This window comes from Phyllostomus hastatus, unplaced genomic scaffold (assembly GCF_019186645.2).
Source record: "Phyllostomus hastatus isolate PE091 unplaced genomic scaffold, TTU_PhHast_1.1 phas_contig_86, whole genome shotgun sequence".
Taxonomy (NCBI): domain Eukaryota; kingdom Metazoa; phylum Chordata; class Mammalia; order Chiroptera; family Phyllostomidae; genus Phyllostomus; species Phyllostomus hastatus.
The window spans coordinates 62,311,918-62,337,406 of NW_025333977.1; the positions used below are offsets into that span (position 1 = coordinate 62,311,918).

The window sequence follows — 25,489 nt, forward strand, 5'->3', positions numbered from 1 at the left end:
ACTACATATCCCACAATTGCATTTCCTATGTGGTTTTGGGTCAGTTTGTCAATGATAGGAACTTGCAAAATTTGAAAGTTGGAGGCAGAAGCAGAAGCCATTATGCCCACGAGTTTGCTGTGACCGGATTGAATTGCTTCACCAACCTGACTGACAGCTTCTCAGGCTCTTGTAGAATTCTTGCCTTTCAAACCTCTTCAACCTTCAGACTGAAGACATTATTAATGTAACCCCTTGGTTGCTTTTCTGGCTTTTCCCCACTTATGTAAATTCAAATTCTTTTAATAAACTGGTTTATTCCAGTAACCATTGTTGTGGCTCTTTTATTTGAATCTGGACTGATACAGAGTTTCCTCAAGTTGTCTCCTGAGTCATTTTGATATAACATTGTGCAATCTTTGATAACATACTTCTGGTATAAGAAAATATTCTAAGGTTATTTTATACTATTACTGCCTAAAACCTGGAATCAGCCATTTCTTCGGTGACATCCTGGGGTTTTTTGTTGTTTGTTTCATTTTTTGTCTCTTGGAATACCTCCTCTCTGTCTGAGTACATAATTTATTAACAACAGCTCCTATCACTGTCTGACGTTAAAATTATACACTTATGTGTTCATGATCTGTCTCTTCCATGAGAAATAAGTCCAGTGTGAGCAACAACTTTGCTTTGTTTCCTACTGTAGCCCTAATATATTTCCAGCTACTAAACTTATTTATTTTCTTATTCCTATTTGGGGATTTTTTAAAAAATCCTCACCTGAGGATATATTTATTAATTTTAGAGAGAGTGGAGGAGAGCAGAGAGAGAGAGAGACATTGATGGGAGAGAAACGTCGGTCAATTGCCTTGCATCCAGGGACGGAACCCACAACCCAGGTATGTGCTCCGACTGAGGATTACACCCACATCCCTTTGTTTTACCAGATGGGATCCATCCAGCTGAGCTGCCCTGACAGGGATTATGCAGGGATTTCTAACATTTCTGTTTAATTACTAGTACTTTGGGCCCCTTTAATGCAGAATTAACTCCTCCACCAGAAATACTCTTACCTTGTTTATAAAATATATTCCACAGAATTGTGATGTCTGTGTTTTTTTTAATTATATGCAATGGAGAAACTGTTAACAAAGAAAATAAGTTTAAACTTTTTGTGTTAAAATTCCTATGCAAGGTGAGTGTTGTTGGGTTTTTGTTTTTGTCTTTATTACATTGAAATTAAATTCAACATTTGCAACCCAAAAATGTACTCAGAAAATTTCCCGTGATGTTCCAGGTATTTTTCTTCCAGGGACAAGCCTTGAATACATACACCAAAAATGTATTAGACCAGGGCAAAAGTAAGTGTATTTTTCAACAAAAATTTGCTGCAATGAAGCTGTTATGTGACACCTAGCAGCTTTGTGGTTTCTGCTGACACAAAAAATAAATAGTGAACTCAGAAAAGTATCACCACAGTAGTCTATTTTATATGAGTACACTGGTGCCAAACATTTGATGCTAACCACAGAGAGAAAAAGTCAGTATGCAAATTAATACATGGTAAATATTGAAATGTGAATAATCATAATCACACCACTACAAACCACATGTTTTTCATAAAATGTCTGCAATTTTCTTATTGGCAGGCAGAATACCTGTAATTAGAGAAAGTCTTCAGACTAAAGAAATATAACCTTTTTTCTATAAACTTTAGTGATTTAAATTGATTGAGAGAGAGGAGTAGAAAGAAATTTTTTGGTGTTTTAACAAATCCTAATTACTGCAGCTAAACTGAAAGAGTGTACCTAGAGAGGCCCTTTATTAAAGTTTTACTAAATCAAAATGTTTTTATATAAAAACAAACATATTGCAATTACATTTGTAAAAAATGTTACCAAAATACATCAGGTTTTAAAAACAATTCTTATCTTTATACTTCAAACATGTATTCTTTGCTTATACAATCTACAAAGATATGTGAATTATTGGTGTCTGAATACTTCAGTTTAGTGTTTTGTAAAGTAAAAAAGCACTAAAGGTGGAAAATGTTAACTAAATGAGTCAAAACCACGCACAAAAAAGTGTACAGAAACAAACTAATCAGTACCGCCAAACCAATATCCAAGGTGTGATCCTTGGCAAAATGAGTCTGTTTGGTAGACGATGAATGGGTTAAAGAGGTAATAGTGAGTATTTGTATTATTTTTATATACTCTAAATACAAAATATGTCAAGACAGAGAAGTCTGTAAGAAAAATAATATATTGATTTATAATAAAATATACCTATTTTTGATATTCCTAAATTCACTTTAATGCAAGCCTTAATGGGGTGAGGATTAGAAAAAGCAGAGCATGATGGGGAACAGTAATATAACTCACAAGACAGCATATGGAAAATGATCAGATTGCAAGTCTTCTGAGCTGGGCTTTTCCACTTAAATAAATAACACACATAGACACTAATTTTTTCCTGTAAGTCTGGGTCCTCCTGAAAGCAGACACCAAGATGAAGTTAAAAATGCAAAGGTGTCATGGAGGTAACACCTGTGCAAGATAAAGAGCACAGGGAGCAAAAGTGGGCAAAGAAAACCTACAGTCCACAGTGCAAGTTGACACTCATGAAAGGGAAAGGGTGAAAGACTAGGCAGGAAGAGCCTCAGACTACAGTTCAGCTCTGAGGAAGTCTCAACCCAGAGGGAAACCCCAGTACAAAGGTTGCTCACAAAGGAGTTTTGAATTGGGAGGAAATTGCCATGCTTTGGTACCCATGCTGTGTTTAGTCTCTCCAAGAAGCTGTTTAGAGAAAACTTGACCTTGATTTGAACACAGAGACAGATCCTGAAGGCACTGCAGTTGGAGACTGTCAGCTCACTTCATTCCTCATGGCAGCTTCTCTCTTGAGGGCAGATCTAAGTGGCACACCTTCATGCCTGCCATATTTCCTGTTGAAATTGTAGTGATCTATAAAGCTTTCTTTCTCTTTAGTGATAAGGTAGATTGTTTTAAAATGCCAAATATAATATGTGCTAACCTAAGAATATGTCATATGGACTATTTGATCTTTCAGTTATTGTGAAAATACACAATAAGATGTGTACAATAAAAAAATACACTAAAAGTTTCAGAGAGATGCACCAAGACATCTGTAATTGAACAAAAGTTAAAATGGCATCAGGCTTCTTAACAACAATAGCATAAGCAAGGGGACAAGGGGGTACTCATTTGAAAGAGATGGTGGACTTCCAATCAAGATGGCAGTATAGGTAAACACGGCTTACCTCCTTGCACAACCACATCAAAATTACAACTAAAATGTAGAACAACCATCACTCAGAACCATTAGAAATCAAGTTAAATGAAAGTTTGACAATGATGGAATTTAAGAAACCACATCTATCCAGGCTAATAGAAGGGGTGGAGACACAGAATGGCTGGTCCCACACCCATGTGTGATGGATAAAAATTTGGGAGGGATATCTCAAGAGAGAGGAGTCCCAACCACATACCAGGTTCACCAACCCAGGGTTCCAGAGCCAGGAAGATAAGTCCCCATTACTTCTGGCTGCAAAACCAGCAGGAATGAGTCAGTGGAAGAAACTGCTGGAGTCACAAACAGTTCCCCTTAACGAACCCAGACATGGATTTACTCAGACTCATTATCTTTGACCTACAGTGCTGAGATAGCAGTTTGAATGGCAGCAGCAGCATATAGGGAAGAACCAAAGTGTCTAGCATCAAGGAAGGAGCTGGGGAATAGCTTTCTCCTAGATAGAAAGTTGAGCAGAGGCCATTGTCCCTTTTCTGAACCCTTCCTCCATAGAGCCACAGAGCTAGCAGATAGGTTCCATATCTGAGTCTCCATCAACCTGGTTAACATTGTTTGCCCTGCCCTGGAGACCCCTCAAGACTCTTTCCCACCCAACTTATGGGTCCACCCAAGTTGTTACCCATGACTTTTCCATATGAATACTCTGTGGGAAGCTACAGACCATTTCATACAACACTACCCTGCCCCTGCACAATGGATCCTCCACAGAGGGTAGGGGTTGGTGGTCAGTGGTCACAGCCAGTCCTTGCAACTGACTAGCCTGGGCAAATCCCTCCCATTGATCTGCCAATAACAATCAAGCCATAACTACAAAAGGAGGGTGTACTCAGCCCACACAAAGGGTGCACCTTGAATGTTTACCTATTATGTTAAGCCATGCTTCCAAGACAGGAAGTCCTAGCAGCTCTACCTAATACATAGAAGCAAATACAGAGAGGCTGCCAAAATGAGGAGGCAGAAAAAAAAAAACATAGCCCACATGAAAGAACAGATCAAAACTCCACAAAAAGAACTAAACAAAATGGCGAAAAGCCATCTATCAGATGCAGAGTTCAAAACACTGGTAACAAGGATGTTCAAGGAACTTAGTGAGGACTTTAACAACATAAAAAGCATTCAGTCAGAAACTAGGGATACACTAAGTGAAATAAAGAACAATACCCAGAGACAATACCCAGGGAAACAAGAATAGAGTGGATCAAGCTGAGAATCAAATCTATGATTTGGAACATAAGGAAGCAAAAAAACTAACCAGTTAGAACAAGAAGAAAAAAGAATCCAAAAAAATGAGGCTAGTGTAAGCAACCTCTGGGACAACTTCAAGAGGTCTAACATTTGTATCATAAGGGTGCCAGAAAGAGAAGAGAAAGAACAAGGAAATGGAAATCTATTTGAAAAAATAATGAAGGAGAATTTTCCTAATTTTGGTGAAGGAAATAGACATGCAAGTTGAGGAAGCACAGAGAGTCCCAAACAAGATGGATGCTAAGAGTTCCACTCCAAGACATCTCATAATTAAAATGCGAAAGATTAAAGATAAAAAAAGAGCAAGAGAAAAGCAGTTAATTACCTACTAGGGAGTTCCCATAGGAGTGTCAGCTGACTTCTCAAAAGAAACTTTTCAGGCTAGAAGGGATTGGCAAGAAATACTCAAAGTTATGAAAAGCAAGGACCTACAACCTATATTGCCCTACTCAGCAAAGCTATCATTTAGAATTGAAGGGCAGATAAAGAGCTTCCCAGACAAGAAAAAACTAAAGGAGTTCATCATCACCAAAATATTATTATATGGTATGTTAAAGGGAAATATTTAAGAAAAAGATCAAAACTGTGAACAATAAATGGGAAGTAAATGCATATCTATCAACAATTGAATCTAAAAACAAACTAAGCAAATAAGAACAGAGACAAAGTCATGGATATGGAGAACTTTTGAGGGAGGGAGTGGGCAGTGCTGTGTGGAGGGGAGCAAAGGAAGAAAAAATGGGACAACTGCAATAGCGAAATATAATTTTAAAAAGTGCTGAAGCAACTTTGAATTAGAATTTTATACCTAGGTGATCTTTTAAATGTCAGAGTAAAATGGAAAGGTTCTCAAGCATATGAGGTTTTAGAAGTTTTATCTCACACAGTCTTTATTGAAAATACTTTTGGAAGAAGCATTCCATAAACAAGAAAAATGAACAATGAATAATGTTCACCGTTTTTATATAATTGTTATAACATCCCCCCCAAAAAAAAGAGAGAAAACAAGAAAAAAATGGGGGAAAAGGAAAAGGATGCCTCAATTAAAATGCTGGTTACAGAGTATTAGACTGGTGGTAGCCAAGAGAAGGCTAAGATATTGATCTTCTTTGAAGAGAACACGCCAATATTATTTTAGGCTGGATTTTCACAGAATCAGGACCAGAGCAAAGGATTTGAGAGCAAGTATTTTATTTTATTGGTTACTCTAAGCCATCATAGGGAAATGCAGAAGTGAAGCAGAGAAGGGGAGAATGCCAATACATAATAAGTTAAGGAATAAGTTATCACTTAGGCAATGAGATTAAATCCCTTTGGGACCCTCTGAGAGACTAGAATGTGCCTCAAACTTGTCCCATTCAGGGAGCAAAGAAGCTGGGGGATTTACCCACCCACTCCTACCCTCATTGGTTAAGGATCGTTCTCATGGGCATTAGCTCCCTGGAGATTCCAGACTGCCCCACATATGGTCAAGCACTGTCCTGAGAGCCAGGAAACCTTCTGGCTAAGGGGTCACAGTGCCTGAAGCAAGAAGCACCGGGGATGTGAGTTGGGCACCAACAGCATCTGTGGCAGTCTGAACCTCACACCGCACATATATTCTTATACCCTGCTTGAAATTATCCTTGTTTAGTCACTAATCTTCAATTTACTGACTGGTCACAATTTTTGAAATTTTAAAATGAAGTTAAATTTCAGTGAAATAAAAAACTATAATCAATAGAAAGCCAATGGGACAAACTATAACCTCTGCTGCAGTTGATCCAGAGGCTATGACTGCTATTCACCACCTTAGCTCTCTAGCTGCCGTTTTATACTCCACTATCCTTGGCTAGCAATCCTGCTGTCCTACGCTGCTTCGCTTTAACAAAATTCAGGTGCACAGCCCTGAGGGGTTCACTTGTTTACTGTTCTCTAATCCACGGTTGCTTCAATGACCTTTTCACAGATATCATTACACATAGAAGCATCAAGATAAACCCAGTGAATGTCCTAAGTTCTGAGAATGCTTCTTCTTTCTCCCATTATGTGTTGGAGAGGCCAAAAAGTCCACTTAGTGTTCTACATAAAATAAAAGACAAATTTTTCACTTTCACCAATAACTTTATTGATTTGGGAATTTTGAGTATATCGGCTATCTCCCACTAGTGACTTCTAGTGAGTGGAGGCCAGGGGTGCTGCTAAAACATCTTCCAAAGCATAAGACAGACCCACAGCAAAGAATTATTTAGCCACAATGTCAATAGTATTGAGAAACTTTGCAGTCCACTTTTGACACTTTTGATCAGTCACAGCACCTTCTCCATACACTGCACAAATCTTTTTTGTGTGTGTTTCAGTTGCATTTTTACTTTTCTTGAAATAATAAAGCATAGTGTGCTGGAAATATAGCGTATCTCCTTCCATCTTCAAGATTAAAATGTCAGCACAAAAATTCACCAATTTTGATAAGTTTTTTTAATGCACACTGATATGACACCTGTCACAATACAATCTAATAAAATTGTTTTGAATGAAGTTAAAGACAACTAATCATTACTAGAGCCATTGTATGTAAAAAAACTAAATGAACTTTGTGGCCAACCCAATAGTAGTAACTCTGTCTCTTCATGATATAATAAGTCAATTACACCATCCTGTATAGCACTCTTTCTTTGCCTGCTGGCCCACTGGTCCAAAGAGTCAAAAATAATCTGGTGGCAACCACAGCTTCAGATTTATTAGAGCCTTCCTGGTCCCCTGTAGTCGAGCATAACAGGTTTTGCAGATAAAAGTGCAAACTTCAAAAGTGGTTTATTGTGAGTGATGACAAAAGGCACCCCTACTTCTTTGCTTTCTGGACCCATGTGTTCTGGCTGTTATAGTCATAGCAATATAATGACCATTGATTCAAAGTATATGTAACATCTTGAAGGGCAGCACTCAATTGCCACAGAGTGTCATCCACAAGCTGGTGTCTTAGCTTGTACTTGTAAAGAAGTTGTTTTAACATTCTATCAAAGTGGCATATTCAGGTAATAACGTGTATGGTAGGACAAGTGATCTCTGGTGATCTGAATATATTTATGTCTTCTTAAGCTGTACATGGGTCCAATGCAAGCAACTTGAATAAAATTATTTATTGCTTTAGAGTGACAATACCATTTTAGCACACAGCATCAATCTCTGCTACACACAGATCTGACAATTCAACAGCAGTGGTCATTGAATTAGCTTTGGTAGGAGACAGCAGTGTTGTAGAACACATGTACAACCACCATGACTACTGTCTTATGGGCCCACTATGAACACTGTCATGGCCAAGGACAGAAGCTAGCTAACCTCTCCTGATGAGTTACACAGTACATTTTGTTCTCATTCCAAGCATCCACCCACATATCTCTTCCACAGTCTTATTCCTCCTAGGCTCCTGACCCACCAGCCAAGCCACATAGCACTTCTCAAGATCTTATGTATAGTCTTTCAGACTACTTTCCCATCTACACAAAGGTGATGACCTAGTATACTGCTTCAAGCTCTGCCCTCTGGGATAATTTCCTTTCATCATGGCCTTTGGGCCACACCTGTGTAGGTCCATAGATAGTGTAGCATAGGTTCATTTTTAACATAGTTCAACATATTTAGTCAACTCATTTGTAATCCAAGGCATAAAAGAACATCTTAAAAAATCCCATGTGTTTGGAGATTTGAAATGTCATATTACTAAATGACTTAGGCTTAAACAGAAAAAATGTAAAAGAAACTTGTGAAATACTTAGAACTAAAAGTTAACGTACTGTGCATCAAGTCTAAGGAACATTACTAAAGCAATGTTTCATGGAAACGATATTTTAAATATATTATTAGAAAACTAGAACAATTTAAAACAGGTGAGCTGGGAGTTCAAGCCAAGAAGTTAGAAAAGGGACAACAGAGTAAAAGTGGTGGGGAAAAAAGAAGGAAATGTGTAATAAATGATGCGGACACTGGTCCACAGTGTCCACGTCATTATGGATGAAATGAGACATTCACACCAACTACTGAGTCCGGTGGAGGAAAAGGGACAGCATGGCTTTTCTCTCAAGGGGAGCAAAAGCCTTGGCCCTTGCTGTGACTGGCCTTTATTGGGTTTCTCGGCATATTACAGGATGGTCCTCATTTACTATGCACAGGTTCACTTTAGGTTGTTACCTTTTACAGAAAACAAAGGAGCCAATGCCCCTAATCACATCACAGAAGAGGGATATTTGCAAATGAAAAGGCGAAAGTGGTTGAACCTGTTACACTCATCCTTGGAAGGTTTAGCATGGATTTTAGGAAGTTACTTTGCAGTAGATGTCCTCAATTCAGGGTGAGAGAGTTTTTTAGCAAGAGCAAGACTCAAAGTGGCCTGGGCACATTGTAGGCCTGATTCTCCACGGGAGAACCTATCTGTGGGTGTGGGGCCTGTGCATCTCCGAGTGAGAGCTGGGCCCGTGCCACGCAGAACAGTCTCCTACAATAAAGATAGAGGCAGCATCAATAAAATAGAGAATGCCAAAAAATAAATAAATGAAGCAAAAAGGTGAGGTCAGCAAAAACCAAGAGCTGGTTCTTTGGAAAGACAAATAAGGTAGACAAATAAATATGCATATAATATATGACTCAGAACCACCAGTCCTGGCAATATGCCCAGAGATAATCTTGCACAGCCCCACAAAGGAATAGATTCAAGCTAAGTTTGTCTCAGCACTATTTGTGATAACAGACATTTGATGGCACCATGTTTATCCATCTCTGAGATAATGGATAGATAAAATGTGATGATACATATGATAGAATGCTACGAGGTAGTCAGAAATAATGAACTAGATGTAATCAAAGCTACATGGATAGCTCTTGAAAATATGGAAGATAAAAATATTATACATAGTGCAATCTCATGTATGTAAATTAAAAACACCTGAATATGGAAGGAACACTGAGTGTTTTAGAGATATAGACATTTTTTAGAAAATAAAACACATTAGAATAGACCCTGGGGAGAGTGGGAAAGATATGATATAAATTGGAAGAGGATCTGAAGAGGAAATATACCATAATAAAATTAAATATGATAAAATCAAACAAGAGAAGGGATGTGCTAATATAGTGTATCATACACCAAAAGCAGACTACAATAGTATGGAATAGTCTCACACATAATAAAACACACTTGGAAATTCCATTGAAATAATCTGAGTTATTGACCAAACTATTTGTACCTGAAATTTAAAAAAATTGTACGTCACAATTAAGCACTAATTGAATGACATGAAAAGTGAATTTTATATAATATAGAGTCTTATTCTTTCATAAAGCCAAGACATGTCTCTTTGAAAGATTTTGACATTTAATTTCTGATTCAGGTTTCCCTTGGGCTTTATTATGCTTTTCTGTGAGCAAACTTTCCCTATAGTATTTCCAGTCCCTAAAGAATTCAAATATTATCCAACCTAAAACTCTATATGATATGGAAATATCCTAAAAGTAATAAAATGCATCATCTAATCTGAAAATCTTAATTTTAGATCTATACTTTTAAGGTTCCAATTCTTTTTTTTCTCTTCAAAATATTTTAATGATTTTTATTTTTATTTTTTGGTAGATCAGTGGACTAAGATAAAACTTTAATTTCTAAGCACTCAAATTACTTAATGTGTTTTTGTTTTATAAACCCATGCATAAAACAAGTGACATGAAATAATTACACTTAGAAAGTTTGCCTGACAGAACCAAAACAATGTTCCAGCTGGCATTTGTACACTTAAAAGACCCTCAATGGATTACCCAGAAATGTGCCACTTTGACACTTATGTCACTAGTTTTGATCTAATGTCTCTGCGACATACCTATCATGTCCGCTTTTCTTGGTAGATAAATCATTTCCAGTGGCAAGTCTTCTCTTTTTTCTTGGCAGCATCACTTGCCAAAGCAGTCTGAAGAACTTCCAAACTGCAGGCCTCCTGTTTGGTCATCATCTTGGCCAACGTCTTCTGTTAGATTTGACTTATTAAGGGTGTCATAGATCTTATGAATATTTACCAATGTTGAGAGATGAGAATTCAGCTGAAAGACCACATTCATTCCCTCTGAGCTCCAGCACTAGGGCAGCAGCTTGAAAGGCACCAGAGCCATATGGGAAGGAACCAAACTGTCTGGCTTCAGGGTGAGAGCTACAGGGGCAGCTATTCCCCAGGTAGAAATGCTGACAGAGGCCATTCATTGTTTCTTTCTTAATGATGTTTAAAGTCAATATACCTTAAGACATTTTTAGGTCAGATATAAATATTAATTTACTTGCTAAAGTATCCATTACATTTAAAGCATAGATTCTATAACTATAAAGATCTTTGACAGATATTATTTTATATGTTCTGAACACTTTCAGAAAACAGTCAAATTTGTATTTTCTCTTGTTGTGAACACTGATGATACTTTTGTCCTAAGTCAAAAACAATTTTATACAAAGACAGACATATTTAAATTTGATGATCAATTTTGGAACAGAGATAGAATAAAATTTGTCTTTAGACAGAAATAATTGTATCAAAGAAATCTTAGCTCCAGGATCACAGAGTATTAGGCTGAAAGAGGCCTGAAGATAGTTCAGGGACATCATTTGCTAAAAGAATCACTTGTGTTAAAAATAAAATTTACATGGTTTAGTATACAGAAAATATAGGTGGTACTCAAATGTTTCTGGATGAATTCAGCGCCATGATATATCATCACAGTATATCACTTCTTTTTTATCAACATTTTTATTTTAGTTTTTCCACTACCATTTTTCCCCCTATACCCTGATCCCCCCAGCAGTCACCAACCACCCATGTCCATGTCCATGGGTCATTTTTCCTTTTTTCTCATCCCTCCACCCCGCAATTTCCCCTCACCATAGCTGTCATTCTGCTTTCTATCTATAAGTCTGTCTCTATTTTGCTTATTCAGTTTGTTCATTTGATTCCACATGAGTGAAATCATATGGTTTGTCTTTCTCTGACTGGCTTATTTCACTTAGCTTAATGTTATCCAGATCCATTCATGCTGTGGCAAAGGGTAAAATTTTCTTCTTTTTTACAGCTGAGTAGTATTCCATTGTGTAAATGTTCCATAGTTGTTTTGTCCACTCATCTACTGATGGACACTTGAGCTGCTTCCTTATCTTGGTGGTTCTAAATAACACTGCAATGAACATAATGCTGCTTATGTTCTTTCAAATTATGTTTTGGGTTTCTTTGTATATATTCCCAGAAGTGGGGCCACTGGGTCAAAAGGCAGATCCATTTTTAATTTTTTGAGATATTTTCATGCTGCTTTCCACAGTGGCTGTACCAGTCTGCATTCCCACCAATGGTACAAAAGGGTTCCCTTTTCTCCACATCCTTCCCAGTGCTTTCTGTTTGTTGATTTATTGATGATAGCCCTTCTGACTGGTATGAGGTAATATCTCACTGTGGTTTTAGTTTGCATTTCTCTAATGATTTGTGACATTGAGCATCTTGTCTTGGCCAATAGACATTGGCCATCTGTATGTCTTTTTTGAAGAACTGTCTGTTCGGTTCCTTTTCCCATTTTTTATTGGGATTGTTTGTTTTTTATGGTGTTGAGGTTTATAAGTTCTTTATAAATTTTGGATATTAACCCCTTATCAGGTGTATTGCTGAATATGTTCTCCCATTCCATGCATTGTTCTTTTATTTTGTTGATGGTTTTCTTTGCTGTGCAAAAATTTTAGTTTAATATAGTCCTATTTGCTTATATTTTTCTTTTGTTTCTCTTGCCTGAGATATATCAAATAAAATATTGTTGCAAGCAATGTCCAAGATTTTACTGCCTATGTTTTCTTCTAGGGTTTCTATGGTTTGGGGTCTAACATTTAAGTCTTTGATCCATTTTGAATTTATTCTTGTGTGTGGTATAAGAATGTGATCTAATTTCATTTTTTCTGCATGTGTCTGTCCAATTTTCCCAACACCATTTATTGAATAAACTCTCTTTAGCCCATTGCATATGTTTGCTTCCTCTGCTGAATATTGACTACAACTGTGTGGGTTTATGAGTTCTTTATTCTGTTCCATTGACCTATGTGTCAGTTGTTATACCAGTACCATGCCGTTTTGATTACTATGGCCTTTAGTATAGTTTTATATAAGGTAGTGTGATTCCTCCAACTTTGTTCTTCTTTCTCAGGATCACTATTAGTTATGTGGGGCCTTTTGATGTTCCATATAAATTTTTGAAATATCTTTTCTAGTTTTGTGAAATATATCATTGGAATCTTGATCAGGATTGTGTTGAATCTATAGGTTGCTTTGTGTTAGCATGGACATTTTACTGATGTTCATTCTTCCTATCTATAAACACAGTACATGCTTCCACTTAATTGTATCTTCTTTAGTTTCTTCCTTCAGTGTCTAATAATTTTCTGAGTACAGGCTGTTTACATCCTTAGTTAGGTTTATTCCTAGGTATTTTATTCTTTTGAGACAATCATGAATGGGATTGTTTTCTTAATTTCCTTTTCTGGTTGTATAAGGCATTGGCATATAAGAATGCAACTGATTTCTGGATATTAATTTTGTATCCTGCTACTTTTCTGAATTCATTATCAGTTCTTGTAGTTTCTTGGTGGAGTCCTAAGGTTCTCTATGTACAGTGTCATGTCATCTGCAAATAAAGGCAGATTTAGCATACTGAAAACATAGATGATACTTAATTAATTTTTGAATGGATGAAGTGCAAAGGTACATTATCATAGGCTATCATTTAGTTTTTAAATAACCTTCATTGAGCTTATTGTCTGAAGAAGTAACAGGAAGGTTCTCAGACAGGGTCTGGAGGATGGTGCAGGTGGGGCTGAGTGAGAGTTTCATCTGCACCTTTAAAATTTTCCCTAGTGATACTCACGTTGCCTATAATGGCTTCTAGCTGAATAGGTGTCTGAAAGTGTAATATGTCCTTGAGGGTACAGACTAGCTGACTTTTAGAGCTGTTGTAGATCAGATGTCAACATAAATATGTATGCATTCATGTTAGCAAGTGGACTACTGGGAATTTATTCCAATTACTTTCACTTTCAATATCTCATAGTGTAATGGTGGAATTTGTCATGTGTTTTGTAGTACTGGCACCAACTGCTCAAATTTACCTTTGTTTAAAACTCTTTAACAAATAACAGCATCCTAAACCAAGTCCTTTACAAAAGGCCATTCAAAATCTTATGCTAATTCTGCACATTTAGTTCCCTTGGATTTTTGTTGCCCAGCTTTTTTTAACAATATTTTTCTTGTTGTCAGCTTCTCTGACTGCGATTTTGAGAACACTGTCTCCTGCCTCACTAGGTGCTTGTAGGGAATCTCTCCTGTTGTATTTCACATGGATCACTTCTGTATCTGAACAACATCCCTGGATGTTGCATTCTGTTCTTTTAGCTGCCGTGATGTGTAAATGAGCCCTTACAATTCCTCAGCTGGGAGCTATATGATTTTACATGACTAGTTTGATTTACAAGTTCCTCTTTAATCTCTGAGATCCTCAAGGCCAGAAGCTGTGACTTACCCCATGTTTGTATCTCCAGTATCTAGATCATAGCCTGAAATATGGAAGGCAGTAACTGTTGAGGTGAACAGAAAAAGAAGATTTGCGACTGAATATGACAGAAATTTATTCTCATCATCAAATTCATTTCATGCTACATGTCATATTTTATGCCAGAGTTTATTTTGTGGAAGTTGTTACACCCTTATGTATATACTTGTTGCCAAAGTAAAAACAAACAAACAAATAGTAAAGCTAGTGCTAAAAGAGTTTGAGTAACTTGCCTGAAATGAAACAACATTAGGATAAATAGTAAAAAATTCTCTTTCAAAAAGTTTCAACTCTCCTATCTAAATTCAGCTGATAGATAGGGAGTTTCTCCCAATTCCAACATGGTATCACCCATGAAAGGCAGAAACATTTGGGGGGAAATTGCCTGGTTAAAACTAGAAGTTCTTGTGTCTTACCCAATGAAACTTGGCTTGTCATTCAACACACTTAAAAGAGTTATGGTCCTCTGATTGGCATGCAGCCACCCCAAAGAAAAAAGGATAAGGAGCAAAATGAAGTTGTAGGAATAATGCAGTTCTCTCCAGATGTAACATTCAAATCATTGAAAATATCCAAGATTAGAAGGTCTGATTTCATAAACTGTCTTTCTAGTGTTTCACAAACCAAAACCAAACATAATTCCAGGGGAAAAAAAAAGATCTACTTCTAACAATCTTTTACCATATTGATTCAGTTACCTATTACCACATAACCAATCACCTCAAGATTTAGCAACGTCAAAGAATTTCACTGTATCTCACAATTGTGTGGGTGAGGAAATTGAGCAGGTCTCAGCTGAGAGACTCTTCTGTTCCATGAGGGATTGACTGAGATCATCAGTGAATAAACTGGTGAATAGGATGGTCTGAAAGGTCTAAGACCTTTTACCTTCATGACTGATACCTTGGTAGGAAAGTCTAGAAGGCTGAGTTCAGCTGGAAGTGTTGATCAGAGAACCAGCTTGTAAATTGTCTAGCATGACAGTTGAAAGGTAGTTAAATTTGTTAAATGACAGCCTAGGGCTCCTAGAAAGAGTTGTTCAGGAAACAGGACATAGATGCTGCCAGTTTCTTAGGGTGCTGCCCTGGAAACCGGCACAGTGTCGTTTCTGCCATAGTTTATTGGCCAGAGCAGGCACTGGCCCTCCATAGGTAAGGGGACAAATGTCCAGATGCTTTGCTTTCCTGAGAGCAGAGTGTGTTGTCATTACTACATCTAAATGTGTACAAAATTTTTCTCATTATCATTAAATAATAGAATATGAAGCCAAAAAGTATTTTGGGGACCATTTAGACCAAACTTGACATTTCACAGATGTAAAAACTGAGGTTCAATTCTCATGCAAATAATTTATATGTCAGGCAGAACTAATACCCAGGGGTCACTCATTGATCCCCTTCAGTTGTACTGATGTCATGTGTATTTTGTCTAGGTATTTTTCAAAAGGAATTTTATTAGGGAACCAAAAAGGATAAGCTATGTTTTTAAATGCTAAATTAACCAAATTTGGAATGACAAACCATAGAAACCACTGAATTTCTTGAAGACAAGTTTAAAAAAAAACAAATTACTAATTTTGTGTCAATAATGTCTCACGGCTTATTTTAAATTGCATTTATGCCCCTTCTTTTTTAAACTAAGTTCTCCTTCCTCAACATTATCTTCTTCTTCTTCTTCAAAGGCATCTTTCCACTTCTTTGTCTTTCCATTTGTTACTCTCTTATCTCCTGTCTCCAAGATGGTTCTGGTCACTTTACCCTAATGAGACCACTGACTCTTAATCATTTACAGTGTAATTTCTTGTGGAAAACAATGCATAGGACTTTGCTAACATATTAGCTTCTATCTCAGATACCCACTAGAAAACCTATAAAGGTAAATCAACTTCAGATTTCATCTTAACCTATTGGCAAACAAGTTTTCTTAAACTTTCCTATATCCCCAATAACCAGACTGCTTGCCTAGTTATGAGGATACAGGTAATTAATCGCAATTACATAGATAGTTCAAATACCAAAGTTTGTAGTTAATGCATTTACTCATTTAAATGATCTTGTAAGTAACCAAAAGAAATTCAGTTCCTTTTAGAAATCTTACTTTAAGAATTTCATAATTCCCATTTTGGTGAGCTGCTAGCCATTCTGTGCCACATCACTTTTTGTTCTTTGTCATATCTCTGCAGCTTCACATGGTGCCTTCAAGTATTTTGCTTTGCCCAAATCTCACATATGCTTTTATTTATTTAGTACAGTGGAACCTCAGTTCTTGAACTTGGTTTACTAGAACTTAACTCATTCCTAAAGGCAGCTTCAGAAGCTATTTGTTTGAAAACCAAATGTCCTCCTTTGTTTGTAACCTGACAGACATGTTACTGATCATACAGGTGTCAACGTGAAAGGGTTTGTCAGGTCGTGAACAAGAACCAAGTTTTATTTGACAACCAAGACATTTTTTTTCCCATGAACAACTTGGCCAAGAACCAAACTGCTTGAGAACCAAGACATGTGACAACTGGTTTGACTGTATTTTACTTTCATTAGCTTTTTATATTTCAAAAGACTTATTTTAAAAAACTATTTTTTAAAACTACCATTGAAAAGTAAAGGTGAAATATCCATGAATAGAACTTAACTACAAAAACAATTATACTAAAAACAAGACAATATTATAAATTCGAAGGCAGTATCAATGCCTGCAGAAGTTTGTAAGCTGAGGGTGGCTCTTTGTTGAAAAGGGATATTAGTATGGGATAGAAGGAGGCAAGTATATATTTTATCAATATCAAAAGAGTAACCTTTTCCACTTTATAATTGTGAATTCTATTTGTTCTTGGTTGTAATATTGTTCAATTGCTTTTGTTTTCTTAGCACTTGATTAGTGTATCATTTTTTTAAACTCTTGGTACAATTTTGTTGTAAATACAGTTCTTTTCAATCATACATACTTATGTTTAATCCAATATTCTTTAAATAAAGGACTGTTATATAAAATAATGCCAGAGATATTTGAATTTCTTCTTGCTATTTCTTCTTTTGTCTTTTTTGCCAAAAGAAGGCAAAAAAGTTACTTTCCTGTTTTATTCCTTTCTTGACTAATTGATTTTTTTTCTAAATTTCTTTTGATTAAAAGGATTGGAAGTTACATACCCAGTTCCTGTTTTTTCAATTATATATAAATTTATATTTTTGGAGATATCTATATTTAATAAGAGCAACATCTAAAAATTTTAATTTTACAAATACCTGGAGTTAACCTTTGCATAGTGTTAGGTTTTATTTACTTTGTTTTTTACCCTCATCCCTTTATTCCGATCTCTAAATGTTGTTATCATCAGGAATTTTATGACCATATTTTATACTGGGTTTAAGTATGAAATACATCAACAGTATTAAAACTAAATTGTGTATTTGTGTGCTGCATTTTCTTGTATAGCACATCTTCTATTTTCTAGTATTCATTTAAGATTTTTCTATTGATGTATTCTTATGTAATTATTTTAGAGAAGTTCTGTGGGTGATAAATTTTTGAGCCTTTACAAGACTTAATATTTATTTATTTTTATCCCACGTTTAAATTCTGCTTGGATAAATATGTACTTGCATATTGAAAGGCATTTCTGGAGTTCTTCCCAGTCCCACCAAGTAATTCTCCAGTTCTTGGTGGATGCAGACTGGGTGTCCTGTATGTTTAACTCAGTTTTGGTAATAGATCCTGCTAGGTAAGGCCTCAGTCCCACAATACTGACCTCACTGTAGGCACCAATTACAGGTTCAGGTCGTCACTTATGTTTCTGCCCAGCTGGTTATAAATTGAAGGTTCCCACAGTCCTCCTTGGTTTTGTTAATTTGCTAAAGTAGCTCAAGGAACTCAGAGAAACATTTATAATACTTACGTTTACCAGTTTTATTACAACGGATATTATAAAAGACACAGCTTAATAGTCAGATGAAAAGGTACATGCATGAGGTCTGGAAAGACCCCTGGGGCAGGAGCTTTTGTCCCCATGGAACTGGGATATGTTACCTTCCTGGCAGGTGGATGCATTCATCAACCTTGATGCTCATCAACACTCCTCAGTAAAGAGTTTTTATAGAGCTTAATCTGTGATAGCCTTCTTCCCCTTCCCAGATGTTGATGGGTGGGACTGAAAGTTCTTACCTTTTAGTAAATTGATCTTTCTGGTGATCAGCCCCATTATCAGGCTATTCAGGATCCCTACCCTGTCACCTCTTTGGCAGTGTTCAAAAAGGATTGTCGTGAGCCCTGGCTGGTGTGGCTCAGTGTATTGAGCACTGGACTGCAAAACAAAGAGTCATCCAGCCAGGGCAAAGGCCTGGGTTGTGGGCCAGGTCCCCAGGTGTGGGTACTTGAGAAGCTACCACCCATATTGTTTGTCTCCCACTCTTTCTCCCTCCCTTCTCCTCTCTAAAAATAAATACTTACATCTTTTTTAAAAATGACAAATTAGACTTTATTAAATTTTTTAAAAAGGGGCTTGTCATGAATAACAAAAGACTTGGGAAATTGCAAAGGTTTTAGCTGCTTTGTCCTATGAACTAGAGTTAAAAAAATATATATTTCTCATGATACCACATTATTGATTTATTGACTTATAAAACCCATTCACTATTAAAGCACTATCCTGTCCTGGAGGCATTCCTGACTTTGGGACACTATGCTAGGAGATGTCATGTGCGTGGTACCCCCTTGAGTCTGAAATGCTTCTGTTCTGTATGGATAGTATTTTTTCCTTTTGGGAAGTTTTTAGCCATTTCTCTGAGTCCAAAGAGTTCTGAAAATTCACAAAGAATTGTGTATGGCAAAAATTCTTATTGTCTTAGTATTTCAAGATGTTGGCCTTAAACAAGTAGTCAGATATTTCTGCAGCAAAATGGGCTTGTTTGTAATCAACAAAGAATTGCAGTTCGTGGTCTCTTGTCTAATGGTGAACTAAACGCACAAGTCCCTCTTTTACAGAAGAGGAAGTTGAGAGAGATACTAATTAAACAGAGATCTCCTGCTCTAGGATTTACATAGGGTGTAAGAATGCCCCCTTCTGGCCTCTTAACTTTATTTTACTTTTTTTAAAATTTAAATTTACTGATGTGAGAGTGAGAGAGATAGAGATTGATTTGTTGTTCCACTCATTTATGCATTCATTGCTTCTTGTATATGCCCTGACCAGGGATGGAACCCAAAACCTTGGTATATAAGGACAACAAATGCTCTAACCAACTGAGCTACCCAGCCAGACCCAACTTTATTTTAAATGAGGTTTATTATTTCTTTACAGAGCATGGTCATAAATCACAGCATTTATGGTTTTAGTGTCAGGGAAAATTTTCTTCAATTACATATTTGATTATTCCCCATCCCTAATTTTTTTTCTTTCTGGAACTTTTATTTGATAGGCAACATTCATGCTGAAGTACTTCTTTATGTGCCCTTATTTTCTCATAATAGTCATCTCTTTGTCTTCTGTTCTACAATTGTGGAGAGTTTTATAATTTTATCTTCCAAATAAATATTTTGGTATTGATTGTTCATTTATTAAATTTTATTATTTTTAATTTGTAGGAACTATGTTTTTCTCTGATTGCAACCTTTTCACTGCACCCTGTACTTGTTTTGTGGAGACAGTATTCTCTTGTATAATATCCAATCTGAAGATAGTTAATTCATTTTTTAAATGTTCTCTTTTGGTTCCTTAGATCATCTGATTGGCCATCTTAGTAAATCTTACTAATGCCTTTGGTTTTGTCAAATACCTGGTAAAATTTTTTGACTAATGTTATAAGTTGATTAGTTCAGGCAGTATTATGGGTTGAATAGTGTCCTTCAAAAAGACATTTTGAAGTCCTCCTATTCTCAGTACCTGTTAATATCACTGTATTTGGAAATAGAGTGTTTGCAGATGGAATAAAGTCCAGTATGGCTGGCATTCACATAAGAGCAGGATTTGAATTTGGACACACTAGTAGAATGAGAGACAACAGAGGGAGAGTTTGAAGTGCTGCAGCTGCAGTTCAGAGACCGTCTGCAAGCTGCCAGAAGCTGGGAGGAGGCAAGGAAGGATTCTGCCCTCCAGGTTTTGGGATCATATCCTGGCAGACACGCTTAATTTCAACTGTCTATCTTCCAAAACTGTGGACAATACATTTCTGTTGTTTTAAGCCACCCAAGTCATGATATTCTATTACAGCAGCTCTAAGAAAAGGATACAGGTGGTTTTCCTGGGTTTTGTTTGCAGCTGCATGGATCCTTTTCCTCACAATGTTCTGCCTTGAGTGGAAGAGCTATATAAGTGAGGCAGTACCTGAAAGCACATGTGAGGAAGGACTAGAGTATCCCCCCTATCTGCCAGAAAAAGGAAGACTTTGGGTGATTAGTCAGAGTTCTCCAGAAAAACAGAACCAGTAGGATGTGTATATATACATCCTCTATATATACATGTATACATACATTCTATATACACACACACATCCTATATATACACACACACACACATCTTACTCATGTATATACGTATGAGTATATATGTGTGTGTATATACACCACCTTCTGGAGAAACTTGCTGCAGCCCGCCAAAATAATGCCACCTCTCTAGCTTTATTATTGTTTTCCCTGATGATTTTTCAGAGAAACATTCCTCCTCTTCATATTTATTCATTTTGAGCTTTCTGTTTTTCTGGATCTGCTCTAAATTTGGAAGTGGTTTTTTTCTTCAGGATGTGGTTTTCTTCAAAGCATCTGGGCCTTGGTTTTTCTCACTCTCTCACTTCTCAGTCAATCTAATCACAATCTATTTACCAAAATCCATACAATTAATTGTCCCATACAATCAATCTTTTCAATATCCAGAAGTTCTTCAAGATATCTTATCTGTTTATGCAAACCTTTCTTATTTTGTAATGCCACTATGAACTTCTAATTTTAAGAAATTTGAAGCATAAAAGGAAGCAAATACATGTGTTTGGTCTTTTATATCTATTTGCTCTCTGACTTTGATGTTCAAATGTAAAGTATCAAGGCCAGAGGTAAAGGATTTCTTGTTAAAAAATGGCTAATTGGCAAGTTTTTGTCATTCTTCTCTCATAAAATAAAAACACATGAATCAAAAATGTATTTATGTGTGTTAGTGTGTGATGGAAAATGACCATTATGTATGAGAAATTTCTTCAACTTTCAAAAGTGTAGTTGGGTGGGTGAATTAATTGACTTACTCTACAAGCTTTCTCCACTCCAAAGCACATAGAGTGAGTCAACAATTTCCCTTGCGGCTCAGAGGCTCAGCACTTGTAGGTAACCAGGAGGCTGTCAGCGTGCTCCAGGCCCATATCTCTACACCCCACAGGAATATAACAATTTCCCCACTCATATCTGTACCCTTCATCAATAAAGGGACCAGAAACTTATTCTCAGAATAATTTGAACCAGAGAAGCTGCAGATTCAGGAAAGCCAGTTGAATGACAGACCGTAATAAGGCAAGGGGCTAACAACATGGTATTAAAAGAATTATTACATATTGAATGATAAGTTCCTGTATTAATTTCATCATACTGCTGTAGCAAACTCAGTGGCTTATACAATAGAAATGCATTGTCTCACAGTACTGCAGGCTAAAAATTCAAGATCAAGGTGTAGGCAGGATTGGTTTCTTCTGAAGTGAGGATCTGTTTCAGGCCTCTGGTAGTTTGCTGGCAATCTTTAATATTTTGGCTTCTTCTGTGTCACCTCAATTTTTGCCTTTATCTTCATGTGACATTCTGTTTGTGTGTGTGTCCAAGTTTCCCCTTTTCACATGAAACCAGTCATTTTGGATTAGGGGCCCATTCTATTCTAGTATGACCTTACTTTAATTAGTTACATCTATAAATGACTATTTACAAATAAGATCACATTCTGAGGTGTTGGCATAAATGAATGGCAGGGGGGAATACGTGGGGAGAGACTTAATTCAACCCATAGTTGGTCCTCTGGGAATTTCAGTAAGTGGGCATATTGTAGACATCCTTGTCTCCCTTCTCCCTATGAGTTTGAAGAAACTAAAAGTGCTTAGATATAAGATTCTGAAAATCTGACATTTGGAATTCTTCAAAGATTGTACTTTACTTCTGATCATTCTACTTGTTGCCAGGTCTCATTCATGTACTCAAAGATTCAAATCAACTATTTAGTTCTTAAATATGAATGAGCACCCAAGAACCACTAGGTACTTAAATAATGTTTCTCAGGGAAGAGACAGACTGCAAAAAGGAGTCAGAAGTACAAGGGACTAAGATAATAGAGACAATGCAGGAACAGAAGAAAGCTTTTAAAAAATTGTAACTGATAGTCACAGAGAGAGAAAATAAAATACTGTAGTCATAAACCTAAAATTGGATGCTATGACATGGAAATATTCAGAATATAAGGAAAAGTTCTTAGAAATCAAAAGGATAGAAATAAATAGAGGAAAGCAGACTGTCAAAGAAATAACATAAATGTAATACAGAATGGCTCTCTGCTCCTCCTGTTCCCTAGACAGCCGTGTCTTCCCATGCAGTGCCAGCGGCAACCCTGAGACATGGTGGTGAAGGTCAGGTGAATGGATTTGGCTGTATTGGGTGTGTGGTCACCAGAGCTTTTAACTCTGGTAAAGTAGATATTGTCATCATTAGTGACCACTTCATTGACCTCAACTACATGGCTTGCATATTCTAGTATGATTCTACTCATGGCAAGTTTAAATGCACAGTCAAGGCTAAGAACAGGAATCTTGTCATCAATGGAAAGTCCATCTCCATCTTCCAGTAGCAAGATTCTGCTCACATCAAATGGGTGATGTGAGCTGAATATGTTGTGAAGTCCACTGGTGTCTTCACTACTATGGAGAAGGTTGGGCTCACTTGAAGGACAAAGCCAAGAGAGTCATCATCTCTTCCCCCTCTGTAGATGTTCCCATGTTTGTGATGGGTATGAACCATGACACTTTGACAACTTCCTGAAGATTGTCAGAAATATCTCCTGCACCACCAACTGTTTGGCCCCCCAGCCAAGGTCATCTATGACAACTTTGACATCATGGAGGGGCTCATGACCACAGTTCATGCCATCACTGCAACCCAGAATACCATGGATGGCCCCACTGGGAAGCTGTGGCATGATGGCCAAGGGGCTGCCTACAACATCATCCCTGCTTCTACTGGCACTGCCAAGGCTGTGGGCAAGGTCATCCCTGAGCTGAATGGGAAGCTCACTGGCATGGCTTTCCATGTCCCCACCCCCAATGTGTCAGTTGTGGATCTCACCTGCCACCTGGAGAAAGCTGCCAAATATAATGACATCAAGACAGTAGTAAAACAGGTACCGGGGGGCTCCCTTAAGGGCATCTTGGGCTATACTGAGGACCAGGTTGTCTCCTGTGACTTTAATAGTGGCATGTGCTCCTCCACCTTTTATGATTGAGCTGGCATTGCCTTCAATGACCACTTTGTCAAGCTCATTTCCCAGTATGACAATGAATTTGGCTACAGCAACAGGATGGTGAACCTTATGGTCCACATGGCCTCAAAGGAGTAAGAGCCCCCTGGACTACCAGCCCCAACAACAGAAAGAGGTGCCCTCAGCTGCTGGTAGTCCTTGCCGTAAACTGATCCCACACACACTGAGAATCTCCTGACTTTGTTTCCATCCCAGATTCCCTGAAGAGGTGGGGCACTTAGGGAGCCCTACCTTGTCAGGCACCATCAATAAAGTTCACTGTACATAGCCAAATAAACAAGTAAATATAATACAAAAAAATGTATATTTAACTTATTTCCCTGGTGACATTCCTTCTCAACACTCTTTCTTCTTGCTCCAGTCTGAACCTGGTTTTCTCTAGGCTCAATACAGCGGTCATCCTAGAATGTCTTTGATGCCTATTTGGCAATGTATTTTAAATATAATCTAAAAATAATATAAAACCACCTTATAAACCAAGGAACAAGATTGAAAAAAGCTCTAGATTTCTTAATGCAACACTGATCCTGAAAGACAATGAAGCAATGTCTTCAAATTATCAAAGAAAATTATTTTCAACCTTCTTAGCCAAAGTTTCAATTAATTGTGAAGGAATGATGAAGTTATTTATTCAGTCATACAAGATATTGCAAAATAAACCTTCCATATATTCTTTTTTAGTAAGAGCACACAGGTGGGAAACACAAGGCCTGCAGTCTGAATCTGGCCCTCCACCATGTTTTATCTGACCCAGCACCTTGTTTCTACCCTGTGGCAATGCCAAGCTCCTTGCCCCTAGTTAAGGAGTAGTTACATTTATACAGTCCTAAAATTACATTTGACCTTTTGAAGGCAACCTCAAGGCTGATGTGGCCCCCGGTAAAATGAATTTGACACCCCTGTTTTAGAGGATGTGCTTAAGCCAAATAATAGATTCAGCAAGCTATAGATTATGGAACACGGGAAAAGAATGAACTACCAGCAAAGCAGCAAAGCAAAGGGATATCTGAGGATGACCACTCTCTTAGATCTAGAGAAAAACAGGTGCAGATTTGAATGGACAAAAAATTCTGAGAAAGAGGGTCTCTGGGAAAGTAAGTGATATCAATAGTTTGACATGTTTAAGCATTTGAAAGGTATCTGCCATACACAGGTATTTCGGTATTTACCATATCTCTTGGTGCATTTGGGAAAAAAGAAAACAAGCAAATAAAAATTGCTAACATAAAAAGGATAAAATCTTAAGAAAAATAAAAAAGTTATGATAAATGAAATAATCAAGGTATACTATTTGTTCAGTGGTGAATAATCATTTACATGGCCATAAAATGGAAACATTTTCTATCGATTTTAACTCCACACTGACCCTATGGTGAGAAAAAGTGTGGGATGATGCTAGTGGAAAAGAACAAAATCTTCATTTTTAAGTATCATAACTAAAATTGATGTCAAAATTGTAGAATAAGCATATCATTCAGAAACATAAAAGTAGAAACAAAAACAGGCAAAGGGTTTAAAGTATATGATGGGAAAATTTAAAGAACAGCAAAGGGTAAGAAGGTGAGGCAGAGATTACTGATTATAAATCATCTACCATTATCTAACTTTTAAAACTATATGCATGTATTATGTTTATAAAAATAAAGTCCCTGGCTGGTCAGTTGGTTAGAGCATTGTCCCTATACACCAAATTTGCAGGTTTGATCTCCATCAAGGCATGCAAGAATAAACAAACAAATCCATAAATAAGTGGAACATGTCTCTCCCTCTCAAATCAATAAAAAATTAATTAAAATATAGAAGCAGATTAAAATACCAAATTAAGTCAATCAGATGTGTACAGTATTAGCATCATTATCG

General features: G+C 36.9%; 1 pseudogene; it reads left to right on the top strand.

Annotated features, from left to right (window-relative positions):
* Positions 1–821: 821 nt before the first annotated feature.
* On the top strand, positions 822–23,707 carry LOC123827397 (annotated as a pseudogene).
* The last annotated feature ends 1,782 nt before the right edge of the window (positions 23,708–25,489 follow it).